The sequence below is a fragment of the Nesoenas mayeri genome, assembly GCF_963082525.1.
Source record: "Nesoenas mayeri genome assembly, chromosome: 2".
Taxonomy (NCBI): Eukaryota; Metazoa; Chordata; class Aves; order Columbiformes; family Columbidae; genus Nesoenas; species Nesoenas mayeri.
Window position 1 is genome coordinate 47,097,139 of NC_137543.1, and position 8,872 is coordinate 47,106,010.

Here is an 8,872-nt window from a genome sequence, read left to right on the forward strand (position 1 = left end):
TTTGCAGTTCCTACCCCACAACAGATTTTTCCCATGTATGTTATAAGTCTCCTTCAGACTAGAAGAAGGAAATGGGTTGTGATTTCTCTCCATCCTTAGCAGAAAGTTGTAGGAGGTGTTTTCAGCCCTTGCAGCTATTTTGTTTTGGCACAGCAGCCTGGATGAGGACAGGAGGTCGCTCCCTTTCTTTCCATCCCATCTGAGCCCATTTGGATCTTCAGCTCTGACACACAGTTCTTTGGGATTTCAATCTGAATGGGTAGCACTGACTTCATCACAGCATTGCCCAGAGGTTGATCCAGAAGTAAGGGCTTGGGAGAGCTTCCATGTGGAGACGGTGAAGAGCAGTGAAGCGAGTAGGCAGAGGGACCAGGGTGTTCTTCTGAGCAGTGGCATGCACAGATTGCCCCCATGAGCAGTCTGCTTTTGGAGAAAAAAAATGTTTTGCCTAAGATCAGGTAAGACCCTTCATCTCAATTCATTGTGGAGAGAAAAAAAGATACTCTCCAAAAAGAGCATTCTCTTTTCATTCCTACAGGCATCTTACTGTTTCCATGATTAGTCGTCTGCATTAGTCTAAACTCCATCTTTGACCAGAGTTATCAAAAACTAAATTCCTTACACCTGTGAAAACTAAATGACTAGGACTATGGCAGCCTTGCTGTTTGTCAGCATATCCAGTTATCACAAGGTGAGTAATTTGTCCCTCACATTTTAATTACATACATTTTCTTATATAACTGCTGTGATTAACATAGCAACTCCCATTAGAATTACACTTGCCCTTTATCCCAAGCTGAGCTCTGCTCAGAAAGAAAAGGAATTGCTGGACCCTCTTGTGGTGCCTGTGTCTAGATACTGAGGAAATTACCTGATGAAGCAAATATAATAGTACCTTTGTGGCAAATAGGGTCTAGTCTTGAGTCTAGGTCAAATCTAGTCTCCTCTTATGTTTCCTCCAGCATAGCAAGATGGAAAGGATGGACGATGAAAGAAAGAAGCGCTGAGACGAAAGCCTACAAAGCAAGGAGAAGTAATAGGGATGCAAAATGTACTGTGCCGCATAGCACATAACAATACTGTTAGCTTTCTGTGGGAGGGGGCATCCTGCGCAGTTCTGTGTAATTGTTTTTCTCGACCCCTTCTTAATTTTTGCTGTTAGAAAAATACCCTACATCCCTAATAGGTCTCTTTTCTAAAGGTGTCACTGATCAGTTTTTCCTTTTGACTTAGGGTGACAGTCATACAGAAACCATTACACAATGAACTGGGATGCTGAGATGTCTATTTTCCCTCACCACCTCTACAAGCCCAGCAGGCTGGTAGAGCTGCCTCCAGTTAAAATCAAGCAGAACTGAGAGGAAGAAGAGTGAAGGGAAAGGGGATGGAGGGGTGCTGCTAGAGACTTTGCTCTGGCATTACTTGATGATAAGACCAATAAGGAAACTTACTGCTCCCACAGGGCACCTTTTGTTAGCTGCAGTTCTATTAATCAGGTTAAGTATTGCTTTTCTTTTCATTACAAAATGTGTCAAAACTTCTGAAAGAAAAATGCCATAAGTGCTTCCTAAGGGACTCGTCCTTCGAGAACAGGAAAGTGTTGATGTGCTGCCAGAGAACATCTTATTTTAAGAGATCAATTACAAAGCCAGAGAAATCATTGTTCTTTGGAAGGGATCTGTTACCTACACGACAGAAAACACTAGAAAAGAGAGGCTGTATTGCAGTGCAGGACCTTGTTCTTTATTCCCATGGGTTTTATTGAGCACAACTGGTTTCATTTTAATGCCGGTAAAGATGCCTTTCTAACCAAATAAAAAATCTTTCAGATGCAACAATGCCGGAAAAGCCTCGCTGGCTATTGCATCGCGCTCCTGGGTGCGAAGGTTTTTTTTTGCCAGCCGCTCTGCTGCCCAGCCCTCACAGGGGCATCTGTAACACCGCTTTTTCGGGTACCGCCGTGTGACCCGGCCCTCTCCCGGCATCCGTAATGTCACTGGGGATTTTTGCGTGCCGGGAGACAGGGGACACTCGCGATCGCAGGCTGCCGCCTGGTGGCCTCAGGCAACTTCAAGAAAATACATTTTTTAAATTTTTTAAATTTTATTTTAAGAGGTGGTGGGGCAGGACCCACTGGAGGCAGGAGGCTGACAGGGAAGGGAGCATCCTGCTTTCCTGTGCAGAAGGAATAAAAAAATTAATGGTTCTGCTTCAAGAAATGCATTACAGCCTTGGCCCCTCTAGGGAAGTAGCTGGTCATCTGTTGGTAAGAAAGATAATAAACCAATTATCTTTTCAGTGACACCAGGGAGAATGTCTGACATTCCTCTGTTGCTGTGATTGAGAAGCTTATCTGTTGTGGCAGACAGAGCCAGCTGTAAAAAACTAAGAATCATTCTGTCACCAACATAAACAAAGAAAAAAAAATGCTGAAGACAGATTTCCCTTCTATTTGAAAGCCTGGATTTCTTTCCTAAAGCTCCACCAACTAACTTAATGCACTCAGATGGGTCAGATATTGTCAAACTCACACTGATATAAACAACAAAGCACTGAGTCTGCTGGATGAGTAGGTGGCACAGTGGAGTATTTCAATTCCTGTTGATCCCTTAATCTGGCTGTAGAGCACAGCAGGAAAAGGTAGATGCAGAAGAGAAGCAAAGAAGGGTTATCTGAGGGGCAGGGCTTTTCAAAGGAGGCTCTCTCTGCAGTGAACCTTGGTGGTATTAGCTGCTAATTTGTTTGTGGTACAAATTCCTTCCAATGCAGCAAACATTCCTCACAGATTATTTCTCTCTAACACACAGCAGATAATTTTGTAAGCTCAGATGGAGCGGTGTGTTCAGCACATTCTCCTCCCAAAGCAATTTTAAAAATAACAGCTTCTTTCTTTCTTCCACACCATCACATATTGTGTCATGTTGTCCTTTTCTGCTAATCCCAAACCTCAGCTGATGCAATAAATCAGCTTTTCAGGAGCCTAAAATCATCCTTACAGCAGAACCTCACTGCTCTGGAGCTTTCTGCCTCAATTTTCCTTCTTCTCACACCAGATCACATCAAGAATGTTTCTGTTCCATTCATTAGCTTCAAATGTATGATTCTTTTCTTTTTGTCATCAGGCAGAATACTCCTTTTCAGTGAAAAACCTGGAGAGGATATCTGAAAAATAAGTAAAAGCACTCTGGGACAGCACCATGTTCTGCCCTTCTTGGATTTTGCAGTGTGTGTGTGTAGTGTCCTGGCTGTGTCCTCTTCCAGCTTCTTGTCCATCCCAAGCCTACGTGCTGACCAGGCAAAGTGAGAAGCAGCAAAGTCCTCAATGCTGTGCAAGCACTGCTCAGCCATAACTAATGCATCCCTGCCTATCAACACTGTTTTGGTCAGAAATCCAATACGTAGCACCATAGGAACTACTATGAAGAAAATCAACTCTATCCCAGCCTAAAGCAGTACAGTGGGATGCCAGACAGCACCAGAAGTGACTAGTGGGATTTGTAGGATCATCATAAAACTGTGAGACCTTCAGTAAACTATACACTAAAACATCCTTTATGAGTGGGTTAGCGGAGGAATCGAATACTTCAGATTTTTTAGCAGAATGTTTGTTTAAATATCTATCTCCTTTAAAAGACTTTCTGAATCATTGAACAGCTAACTATACTTCTATACTGACCTGGATTAATTAATGAGGCAAATTTTGTGAGGGTTGCCTTCCCAGCTCCTACTGTCATGTTATGCTCAACACCTGCCAGGCACTTATGTGTACTTTTAATTATAAACCACTCTGCAGGAATTTTCTTGGATTTGAAAGGACGAGAAGACAACAGGAAGGGGTAAAGATTTAAAGGCAGGTAAGATTTTCTAACCGTATATTTCAAAAATATTTTATTCTGAATGTTTCACAAATATTTTTATGAACAAACATGAGCAGAGTGAGCCATAAAAATTAGCAGTTTATAGTGGTGGTTGCCTGTATTCAAGTTGTAAGGGAAATTTTCACATGAGAGAAGACGTGTTTAGTTCCATCCTATTCTCCCTTTCTTTGATGAAAGCATTCTAACTAAAAGCTTCAAGGTGCTGTAGGATCACTCTGCTTGGACTTGTTTCATTTACTTTCAGCTTTATAAATGATCATAAATTAGAAGAACTGGGGCCTGAGAATGATCCTCCACCCCTCATTCAGGACACGTCCTTGACATCTGCTCCAGCTGTTTATCTACCGTAGTCTGTACTTCATCTGCCCCAGCCGACAGCCATTTATCCAGAGTGCCGTAAGCTCAACTAATTCCACTAGCACCACTTATTATGGTAGTATTTAACCTAGAAAAAGGTGTTTGGGGCATTTAGGAGGCTACCACATTCTTACCTGACACTGTCTAATTCACTTGTTTGCTGTAAGAGATGCCTGAACAAAACTCACACAGAACTCTGAATAAAGTTTGGCTTGTTTGTGTTAGGGACAAATATTTTATTCCAATGAGGCAGAGTGTAGGGAGGAGGAATAACCACTTTCCAAGTTACCAGCACTATCGAGAATTAAATATTTGTATGAATATGTATTTCAGCTGTCTTAGATTTTGCTTACAGGAAGAAAACAAAAAGGCAGGATGGATGACAAATAAACGTTTCTTTTACAAACCTATTATTTTGACAGTGTCTCTCTGGGGTTCTGATACAAATGGAGTGTGAGAGGCTTGGTCTTTCCTGCTGTTGCAAAAGTCAGTCTTGCTGGCTACAGGACAGAAGAGTTAGGTGGATCACAGGATGATAAATGGTGAAACAGTGAGGGTCCCTGCACACAGAGCACGTCTCCCCCAGCCAGCACTAGCTGTGTTGTCAGATGCGAGTTACATGAGGTGCAATGTATCATCTGAGAGACGTCGTCTGGCTCCATCTAAAAGCTGATGCCGTAAGTGCATAATTCCTTCTACTTGGAAGCTCTGCTTTTAATTTTCAAGAAAGGATGAAAGGAGTAATTGGTAATGCTCACAGATTAAACAAAAATAAAATAAATCTGCCTTACATTAGAGAGGTGATATTGGGAGTTTTTCACAAGGGGAAGTAATCAAGGGAAGCAAGGATGGCACCACCTTGACCAGCATGGGCTTCAGAAGATGTCAAAGGCAACCAGCCAGGCTGGATGTCACCCAGAGAGGCTATTGCAGCGCTGCCCCTAGTACTCAACCCAGGACAGTGCTGCAGCCCATGCCCACCTGCTGCCCAGTGCCATTTCACTGTCATCGAGCTACTGCCACCAGCTCAGTGTCTGCCACCATCCTGTGTCCCACAGCTGCTCCTGGATACCCCGTTCCCAGCAAGGGAAGGATAGCCTGGTACTTCAGGAGGCCAGATTCCAGGCTTGAGGGAGACCCATCAGTTCGTACCACCACGGTGCTACCCCAGGGTTTAAACTTTAGCCACACTCCAAAGATCTTGGTAATAATTAGCCAGAGAATCAATGTTGCTTGTTGCTTAATCACTGGGAGGTGATATCTCAACTCAGTTTTATTTGCTAGAGATAACAGATCTAAGAGTAATATTCTGATGAAACATTTGAATTGTAGGTCAGAAACCAGCTTGGAGCTCAGGTGGGAGGGCTATAAACCCTCCCACCCCCAGCACCGCCCAGAACAAAATGTTTGCTATGTGGTTTTCCCGCTGCATGTCTGCAGCACCTTCTGAAGGTATTGGTATATATTTCAAGAAAATGAGTTTCAGGGCAATTTTAAAACCAGCGCTATCACTTTGTATACATATTTCAGCAATGAAAAGAAAATAATGAAGTAGAGGAACATCTGCACAGTGCAAATCCCTCTCTCCCTAAGCTCCTCTGGCTACTACAAGATAATGAAGGAAGTTTCCCTGAGCATTTGGCACATCAAAAAAGTTGCTTAATATTAAATAAAAATACAATTTTCAGGTGTGGTCCCTACTCTCATGCCTCCTTTCATTGCAGCCTCAGTGGCTTCATGAATGGGGAGCTGTAAAAATAAGGCTAACTTCCCCACATACCAACTCTACAAAATAAGGGAAGAAGAACCTAGCCCTTCTCTGTCTCAAAATTACATCTGCAGTTTTGCCTACTTCGATGTTTTTTCTGGCTGCAGAAATAAAGATGTGGTGCAGTAAGGAGGATGGCATGGGCTACTGGTACCAACTACTGGTACAACTTATTTTGTCTGTGTCCTTGGACTGCAAAATCCAAGAACTCTCCAGCATTCAGTACTGCCTGGGGAGATGTCCTTCATGGCAGGCAGGCAGCAGAGTGGCAGACATGGGGATGCTCTGTGAGGCAGCACCTGAAGTTAAATAATGTGCTTATTTTGAGAGCAGCTTTCAGCATCTATTCTGCATAGACTGTACTGCCATCTATCTCCGTCTTGGGAGGGAGGTCCTGAGTTTGATTTTTGGTCAGTGTGCTGAGCAACAAGATGTGCTGGGGAGATCTGGCCATCTGCAGTGCCAGATCCTGAGGTGAGGCCACCTGGAGAAAGTGGGAACTAGAGACTGCAACTGCTTGGTAGGTTCAGTGCTCACACCAGCTTTTTTTGTGCTGCTTTGTCTTGGCAGAGAAGCTCTCATGGGAGGGTCGGGGCACTGAGCATGGCTTATCTGGCGGTTGGTGCCCTGTTCTGCATTAGCTTTTCATTCAATGATTGCTCTCTTGGCAGGGAAAGCAAAACACCCTGTTTCTCCTCATCCAGTCACCTCCCTCATCTACTGTCCTTTTGTCTCGAGTGAGTGCCACTCCTGGATCATGCCAAGAGTCCTTTTTGTCCAGTATCCCATCCTCAGTGATAGCCATAAAGGCAGGCCTAGGGAAGAGAGTCTCCCACCAGGACTCTCAGCTACCACCTTTCCCCAGAGCTGGAAGCCATTTTTGTATATTCAGTAACCCCCAATGGCCTTCATTTCCACACACCTGTGCCTTGAATCAATGCTAACTATCACTCACGTAAACTTTTGCAATGGAGTGCGTACTTCAGCTTCAGCTACAGGTGTGGACTGTGCTGTGGGAGATGCGATGCCCATTCCCACATGGAGCATCCCAGCAGTGGGTTCAAATCCATCAAGGAAAGGTCAAAAATCCTGAGTCCTTGGCTGTGCTCAGCCCCCACCACTCCCAGCTATGCCACATGGGGCAGTGTCAATCCCACCGCAGGACTTCAGCCCAAGCCAGTGTGGGTGGGCTAGGGTATGTGTGCTTGCAAGCTGCAAGTCCTTCAGTCACCTCCATGTGTGGCCCCTTGAATAAAGCCTGAACAGGCCCAGGTGGACAGGAACCGTTTTGCCTGTCATGCCAACAAAACCAGATCCTGTATGGAGCCTGCCCTGCATCTGGGGGTGTGTTGGCAATTTTTGGATGATGCACTGAGCTCCTACAGGACCTCAGGCACTGGGGGGCTGACCCTCCCCATCTGTCTTCTTCAAGATGGGCTCAAACACTGCACCTGACTGACACTTTGAATCCCTAGGGACCTTGTTCGTCCCAGCCTCATGCAAAAGGAATTTGACACCAATTCTTTCTTTTTCCCTCCTGATTTTCACCCAAGTTGGTTCAGCTGGAGGAATGCATTTGAAAGCCTGCACTGGTGCCAGGCACAAGACAGCTTTGCTACCAACAAGCTAGGAAGACCAGATGGTTGCCACCACGTTTTGAACTTGCAGGGAGCTCAAAGGCCACCAGGAGGGAGAAGCGGCCAGCAGAGGAGACAGCCAGAGCCACTAGCTCTACTCCAGTGCAAGCAGGAGTGCTGCATTTTTGGGATGTCTCAAGGCCATAAACACATACCATCTCTCTCCTGGGGAGGGCAGCTGATTCATTTAAATTTTTAAAAACTGATTTACTGCTGATAACCCCAACAGGCTTTAGACTCTTGATAGTGGACAATGGTCAAATTACCAGCAAAGAATGAAGCCTGGAAGCGATCATCCTGTCTTTCAAAGTCTAGCCTGGATCCAACTATATGCCAAGGCACAATGAAGGAAACACTTTCCTGAGACCGGCGCCTGTCCTCCTGCTGGGGATGGCTGCATCCTTGTTGCAGCACGCTGGTTCATACTCGTGGAGTCTGACGCACTTAGTGAAGATCTATAGGAAACATAAATCACAGCAGAGCAGTGTGGATACAGTCCCTGTCACACTGGTATTTCAGCATAACCATGCTCTGTTATTTTTAGATAAGAAAATTACAGACTTTGTTTTTACTTTTGAAGTCAGAATGAGGCATCTCTGGTGAAGATAAGTGTCTAGGGCTAGTCCCCCTGTCAGGGTTATCTAGTGGTTGGATGCTAACCAGGTGTTCTCATTAGTTTGGGTCTGTGCATTCCTTCCACCAGCCACCGTCGTTTACAAAACACAGCTCCATTAGAAGTGACTTATTTAATCCGATGGATGTTTTGCCAGGATTAGCACATGCTGATAGCATCTGAAGTTTTGGTACAAGACTAAGACAAACAATGGAGATTCACTCTCAACTAATCTATTTAAACAGAGTCTTTACAGCACTAGCAAATCTGTGAAAAAAGTTTATATATAAACAATACACTGGGATGTCAGGATTTCTGTGTCACAGACCTGACTCTTACATCCTCTTCTGGATATTAACAACTATGTGTTTTAGCAGCTATAAAACTAAGACAATATTTTATGCCATGTGGTTTGGAAGTATAAACTGATTAGAAGAGTTTGACTCAAAGCCCAGTATCTGTGGATGAGATGCTATTGTCTTGCATCAAGTTCTTACAAAATTTAGTATGCTTAAGCAGCAGGTAGAATTCACATTTCTTTCATAATGTGTAAATCAGCAGGATGCCAGCTTTTATTGCACTTGTGTCTTTCAGATATTCCTTCAGGCTGTTTGGGAAA